This window comes from Hibiscus syriacus, unplaced genomic scaffold, assembly GCF_006381635.1.
Source record: "Hibiscus syriacus cultivar Baekdansim isolate YM2019G1 unplaced genomic scaffold, ASM638163v2 tig00117034_pilon, whole genome shotgun sequence".
Classification (NCBI taxonomy): Eukaryota; Viridiplantae; Streptophyta; class Magnoliopsida; order Malvales; family Malvaceae; genus Hibiscus; species Hibiscus syriacus.
In genome coordinates, this window is record NW_024063533.1 from 6,841,994 (window position 1) to 6,849,875 (window position 7,882).

The window sequence follows — 7,882 nt, forward strand, 5'->3', positions numbered from 1 at the left end:
TGGTTGATGTGTCGTCGAGCTTAATGTAATCGAACTCGACAATTTTTGTTGACAGATAGCTTTTCTCGACTTAGGCTATACTATAAATTTGATATGCCTTTGAGTTGAATGTAATCAAACTCGAATGTATTTTGTTGGCAAATAACCCTTCTAGCCTTGAGTTATGCTACGAATTTGATGTGTCTTTGAGCTGAGTGTAATCGAACTCGAAGGTATTTTGTTGGAAGATAAACCTTCTCGTCTTAAGCTATGCTGCAAATGATATGTCTTTGAGCTGAGTGTAATCGAACTCGAAGGTCTTTGTTTGCAGATAACCCTTCTCGCCTTGAGCTATGCTGCAAATGGTGTGCCTTTGAGCTGAGTGTAATCGAACTCGAAGGTCTTTGGTAGATAGCCCTTCTTGCCTTGAGTTATGTTGCAAATGATATGCCTTTGAGCTAAGTGTAATCGAACTCGAAGGTTTTTGGCAGATAGCCCTTCTTGTCTTGATCTATGCTGTAAATGATGTGCCTTTGAGCTGAGTGTAATCGAACTCGAAGGTATTTGGCAGATAACCCTTCTAGCCTTAAGTTATGCTGCAAATGATGTGCCTCTGAGCTGAGTGTAATCGAACTCGAAGGTCTTTGGCATAAAACCCTTCTTGCCTTGAGTTATGCTGCAAATGATGTGCCTTTTAGCTGAGTGTAATCGAACTCGAAGGTCTTTGGCAGATAGCCCTTCTTGTCTTGAGCTATACTGCAAATGATGCGCCTTTGAGCTAAATGGAATCGAACTCGAAGGTCTTTGGCAGATAACCCTTCTAGCCTTGAGTTATGCTGCAAATGATGTGCCTCTGAGCTGAGTGTAATCGAACTCGACGGTCTTTGGCAGATAGCCCTTTTTACCTTGAGTTATACTGCAAATGATGTGCCTTTTAGCTGAGTGGAATCGAACTCAAAGGTCTTTGGCAGATAACCCTTCTAGCCTTGAGTTATGCTGCAAATGGTGTGCCTTTGAGCTGAGTGTAATCGAACTCGAAGGTCTTTGGCAGATAGCCCTTCTTTCCTTGAGCTATGATGTAAATGGTGTGCCTTTGAGCTGAATTTAATCGAACTCGAAGGTCTTGGCTGACAGATAACCCTTCTTGCCTTGAGTTATGCTGCCAATAGTTTCTTTTAAAAAATGGTTTCCCTTCACGGGTCTAAGCAGTTATAATTCTTTATGTGGTTCCTCTAAGTTGGTCTGAACCAAGTGATATGATTTTTGGATGACTCCCATTCACGGGAAAGCCCACTGATAAATTCTGTCAGCTGGATATCTTCCGTCGTGGAATTGAAATCTGGTTTGAAAATGTTAACTGGAAACCTGCTACTCATTATTGAGTTAAGCTGATCTGGATTCATTCTGAATTGGCTCTCGAACCCATCTGAAATTGATTATGAGATCTGTAGATATGTCAAGTCGGTTGAGGTGTAGCTTCTCAGTGTTGAGTCAAGCAACCACCATCAATCTTTAAAGGAGCTTTCGAATCGAGTATCTTTCGTCTTGAAGTCGTAACTTGACTCTAAAGTTGCAAAAAAAATATGTATGTGAAAAAAATAATAAATGTGATGCTCTTAAGTATGCCTAAGATGTATGCAACATGAATTGGCTCTGTTTTATCTCCTGGATGGAGCCTCATTTTGTATGTCGGTCTTGTACTCGGAATCGACCATGCCCCATTTCTTTCTCGGGTTGTAGCCTTTAACATTTGAGACTATCCTGTTTGAAAATGTTTTTCTCCTTTCTCTTATTTTAGGAGGGAAAATGATATGAGCATATAAAAATTCTGTAAAATATTGTTCCTTAATTCAGGCTCGCAATCAAATCAAATTATAAACATGAGTTCAAAGAAAATCAAAAGAATCAATAATTCTTTCATGATTTCAGAGTTATAGTTCTTTTACAATTATGAGTTGGTTTTAGACTGGCCTCTTATTTTCTAAGGTTTCAGCCATAAAAAAATGTTATTTCTTGGTCATTGCAATATGCCCCCTTTTTGGGTTGGAATTTTAATTGAACGTGGACAAAATGACACAACTAGCATGATCAATTACTAGACCTTCTATTTCGGTCCTCTGAAATCTTCCATTTGTTCAAGCTTTGTAAGCTCCTCTGATAAAGGTAGTGCAAAAATATCGGTCTAAAAATGAAATTTTTGAGTGCTCATGTGAATTTGACTATGATAGGTGTTTCTTAACTTCCTTAGTTTATTTTTACCGAAACTCATTATTTAAATTTGCTATTGTCTGACTAGCTGAATCTATAAAGTCGGGGCGTTTAACCAATTATTCTAGAGGGACAACTTAATATCATTGTATAGATATTATAATCACCTTTATCAAGCTAGCTGAATATTATCCATAAAGCTAGGGCGTTTATCCAATTGCTCTAGAGGGACAACTCAAGCTTTATTGTATATTATAATCACCTTTATAAGGCTAGCTGAATCTTATCCATAAAGCGGGGTTGTTTAACTAATTGCTTTAGAGGAACAACTCAAGCTTTATTATATATACATAATATTATAATCTGGGTATACGGGTCCAATTTCTTAAGTTTGTCGAGAAGAATCTGTTATAATTTAGGTGTTTTTGAAAATCAAGGAATCTCATCTTTAGAGTTTAATTTCCAAACAACTTACCTAAACTAGATTTCCTTACTCGACTATTCCATCTGTGAAGATCATTATCATCACTGAACGTCTTAAATAAAAAGTATAGTAATTGTCACATACAAAAGATGTCTCATGTTGTCCGCACCTATGCACATCTAAATACCAAGCCTTATGAAGGGAGAAGGCTATATTGGTTATTTGTAAGGGAAGGGTACGGTGTTTGAGCGTATCTTCTGTGTTTGAGCGTATCTTCTGGGTAAGGTCAAAGTCCTTTGTTTTATTAGCATTTATTCGTGTTACTTTGTCAAAGATCTGTAACTCCGATCACTTACAGAGTTTTTTAATTCATTTGATATTCAAAGAATTTCAAGTTGTAAAGTTGATTCAATGCTCTACATAAATTCATTGAAATATCCAAAGAAAGTTTAAAAACAAGTTCCAAATATGAGAAAGTTTAAAAAACAAATTCAAACAAGATGCCTCAAAATTGAATAAGGCTTCATCAGGATGCCCCACTTTCCATGACTCTTTCTGTTTTGGAAGTGTCATTGTTTTCATCATAAAATTCCAGTTATTTTCTGTCCATCATTAGCTGGATCAAGGCTCTAAATTTGGCATATTCTTGTACATCATGTCCATCTTCATTGTGATAACAACAATGTCTGCCCCCTTTGGAATCTGATGTGCAAGAAACCCCGCATTTATCATTTGCCTCCATACCTAAGCAAGAGGTGACTTCACTTCGGAAACTCTAGTTTTGGCCTTTTTACCCTTTCCTCGATGATTACACTTTCCTCATTCTCTTGATGATTAGGCAGAGGGTTCTGTGCAATATGGGGTGATTCTGTATTATTGAAATGAATCCAACTCCTGTTGCGCATTCTTTGGATAATCATCTTAAAGGCGAGGCAATTTTCAATAGTATGCCCTGGAACACCGCCATGATATTCACAGTGTGCATTTTTGTCATATCACCTGGGGTATGGGGGCTTTAGAGGTGTCTTTGGATAGGGTGACACCACATATGCGTCAAACAGTTGTTGGTAGAGCTCCTTGTATGTCATGAGAATGGGATCGAAATGCTCATTTTCTCTCATTGGTTCTTGCCTAGAAGAGGGTACGACTGCAAACGATTTTGAAATGTTGATGATCTCCCCTTTTTTCTTATTCAGGGGAGGTTTTCTACTCAACCTACTTCATTGTTTAATGGTTGATTTTACTATATTTGTTTTGACTTCCTCATCAAATCTCGGAATGTTGTGATAATCTGAATTATTTTGAAGGTTGGTCATAAAGGCTTGTGCTTTCGTGGCAGATGAATCTCCTTGACTTCCTGGTAAGATTCCAGGTAACATTGTCAACTATGGAGTGGGTAGTACAACTACCCCCTCAGATGCCTCAGCTCCAGGATCATTCCTTTGATTCAAGCCATAAAACCTTGAAATAATCTGGTAAACCAACAAGTCCTGGTTTCTAGTGATGAAATCCAAGGTATTTCGTTAATTTTGACTTATTTTCTCTTCCAGTTCCTCCTGTAACCTTAGCATGTTCTCTTCAAGTTGAGCAATCTTAGCTTCCATTTCCTTTTGGTTTGAATGAGGATGACACGTGTCTGAAGCTTTTGGAGGTATGTCCAGTGTTTGTACCCCTTTTTATGAAAATCTTTTGTTAGTTCATATGAATGCAAAAAAAATTATGCGAAATATGCAAGAATGCATGATGTATGAAATGTTCGAGGCATTGATCTAAAAATGTATCTGTTATTATAAATAATCCTTATTGGGGACAAAATTGTTACGTCTTAGGAGACAAAAAACATTTTAAAATTATAGACCCCGAACAACTTCTGACAGGTTGATTCGTCTTCCGCCTTTCTTCTGTCACCGGTTAAATACCCTGTCAAACCTTCCCGACTTCTCTGGCTAAACCGTGCAAGTGACAAGCTGTTTTCCTTAAAAAGTCTCGAATGATTGCATCTCTGATTTCCACTATCTTTTGAGTTAGTTCCCGTAACAAAAGCGTCTTTTGGAAGCCTCTATTAAAGGGAACAATATGAAGTTATTTGATTGCTTCTTGAATCCATCAACAATGGAATCCATCTTAGCTAGGGTTTCTTCATCTTGTTCTCGAAGTCTCCGAAAGGACTCTCCGGGTCAATAACCTTTTCTTGTTTTGCCCCTGCAACGTTCGCCATGCCGTTTTGGAAAAGTTAAATTTTGACGTGCTTGGTGTAAACCCGGTCCATTCCGAGTCTTTTCTGACCATAGCTGGACTTCTGAGCTTTTCATATCTTGTATTATAACCTTTGTCCATTAATGCAGATTATTTACGTTTAACGAACACGTTTTTAGTGGATCAACACCTCTTTTGAATGATGCAAATTTCAAAAAAATAAAAGAGAACAAAAATAAAAAGAGTTAGTGAGGTAAATCAAAACAATAATGAAAATGAAAAATTCCTACCCCACATTCTTATTATTCCTACCCAAACATGATCTCTATCCCACAAGTTGATTTTGAACAAGTCCTAACCGCATAAATTTCTAGTTCACAGGCTTTGAACATGAAATAAAGCAGGAAATAATATCAAAGTAGCCTAGGTTTTGGAATGAGACTTTGGGGTGGGCTCTAATTCCTTGTAGTCTCTTGGTTTAGGTTATAAAAAGGTACCCGAGTTCTCCTTGCTGGTCCCCCATTGGGCTTGTCAGACCCTTAGTCCTAAGCCCATTACAAGCTTATGTGGACTAAGTTAAACTCGAGATGATACATTCCCTTATGCCTATGCGGTGAATAAATTCACACGAAGACATAAGGTATATGAATCCCGAAGGTTACTTGCTAGGCATGTGCGGAGAATAAATTCTCACGAAGGCGTTGCTTTCACCCTCACTTAAAAAGGGTTTGGAGTTCGGGTATAGAGCCAGAGTTAGAAACATTTCAAAAATCTGAAATCATTGAAAAAAATGTCAGTACAACTATTTATTTGAAAAATAATCAAAGGTAAATAATTGGAATCGAATAAATAAATTAAAATTAAAATTTACTATTTTCGCATAAAATGACAACCAAAAATTAATTCTGGCCTGACTCACTTACCTGTCCCCAGCGGAGTCGCCAAGCTATCGCGGTCGTCTTTCAGTTTGGCCCGAAATTGGGCTTCGACTTGAAATAAGCGCGTTAGAGTCACCATCGTCCATTTTAAAATGAATTTAGGTGGGTCGGACACCATCTTATCTGATCTACGTTTTGCAAGAAATGTGTCTGGTTCAGTAGTCGGTTGCGGTCAATGAAGGATTAACACCCTTGAACTGCCCTTTCGGTACCAATTAGTTTGCTAATTGTCTTTAATTGCGAAAAAATTAAATTACAATTAAAAACATTCGATTCGAATTGTTTACCTTTGATCAGTTGGAATTTATCTACAAAGTTAAGAACGTTAGAGAAAATAAATAAATAAATAAATAAATACTAAATAAATTAAAAGAAATAAAAATTAAAATTAAAAAAATAGAATAAAAAATATAAACAATTTAAAAAAATAAATAAACAAAAAACAAATCACATGAAAAATAAAAAATACAAATAAAAAATAATTAAAATATTAAATAAACCAAAAAATATATATAAAATGGAATAAAAGAAAAGGAAAAAATAAGAGGTAAATAATAATAATAAATATATACATATGAAAAAAACGATAAAAACATATATACAAAATTGGAAATAAAAAATATATAAAACACGAAAAATAAAAAAGGACTAATTTAAAAGAAAATGAAATTAGGGGATAAAATTAAAAGTAAAATCATGGTTAAATTCGAATTAAAGGGCCAAAATGAATTCTTACAAAGAATAAGGGACCAAAAAAACAATTTTTCCCTTTTACCTTAGAAAACACGTGGATCCTTCCTTCGGGTTGGGTCGAACCACAGGTCCAACGGGTCGTATATAAGTCAAAAAATGCCTAAATCCCATTCATTTTCCCTCTTTCTCAAAATAACCTCTCACCCTTTCTCTGAAATCCTCTCAAGCTATAACCGATCGACTGATGGCCGACACCTTCCCAGCCTTTCTCCACCGCACCACCGACGGCGGTCGAAAAAACCCATAATTTCCCCAAAATGTCCCTCTTTACCCCGAGAACTTGAATCTACCCTCGAAAAACCAAAAGGAGGTCTAGATCGGAGTAGATCTAGATCCAAAGCTTCGATCTTTACCTTCTCTGACACGACCCTTCGTTTCCCAACGCAACCTCGACGAAAGTCCTCGGCTTTTTATGATATCCTTAAAAAACTTCCTTAAAAAACTTTTGTACTTTTTGATCTCCTGCTTGGTTTTGTCTGTATTTTGTGTGGTTTTTGTTTCGATGGTTTTTTGGTTCGATGATTCGGTTTGATGATGGTGTTTTGGCTCTTGGTTTTGTTGGTTTTTTGATTTACTGTTGATGTTCGGTGATGTTCACCGTGGCTTTGCTTCTCATTGTTGCTTGGTTTTTTTGTGTTTGTTGTCATCGTTGGTTCTCAGTTTACTCGTGGGTTCCGTCAATGATGTTGTTCTCCCGATTGTGTCTCACCGGGGGCTTTTTATAGCCCCGGTGTTGGTTGCTTGGTCCCGAAATGGTCGGGGTTTGTTGGCCATTCCAAGATCTTTGTGCATCTTATACCCGTCGCCTTGGGATGGTTCAGTCTCGTTGCTGTGACCGAAAAATACGCTGGCCGTTGGTTTGATCCCTTGCAGCGCCGTTGACCTGTTGACTATTTATGTTAGGGTTTTTCAAACCCTAATGGACTTGGACTGGTACATGCCCACTTAGCCGATGTTGGACTCGAACAGATTGGGGCTCTTGCCCGTTTTGGACATATTGGGCCTTGGACTTGGACCTGAAAAAAAAGAATAAATAAAAACAAATAAAAGAAAAAATAAAATAAAATAAAATAAAACAAATAATAAAAACAAATATATATTATATATATTCTAAAAATGTTTCCAAAAATTCAAAAACATTTTCAAACTATATATTATACATATTTAAAAATGTTTTCAAAAAATTATATATATATTCTAAAAATATTTTTTAAAAACTATATATTATATAAGTTTTCAAAAAGATTTTTAAAAACTATATATTATATGTATGTTTTTAAAATGTTTTAAAAACTATATATTATATAAATTTTAAAAAATGATTTTAAAAACTATATATTTTCAAAAATGATTTAAAAATTATATATTATATAGTTTTTAAAAA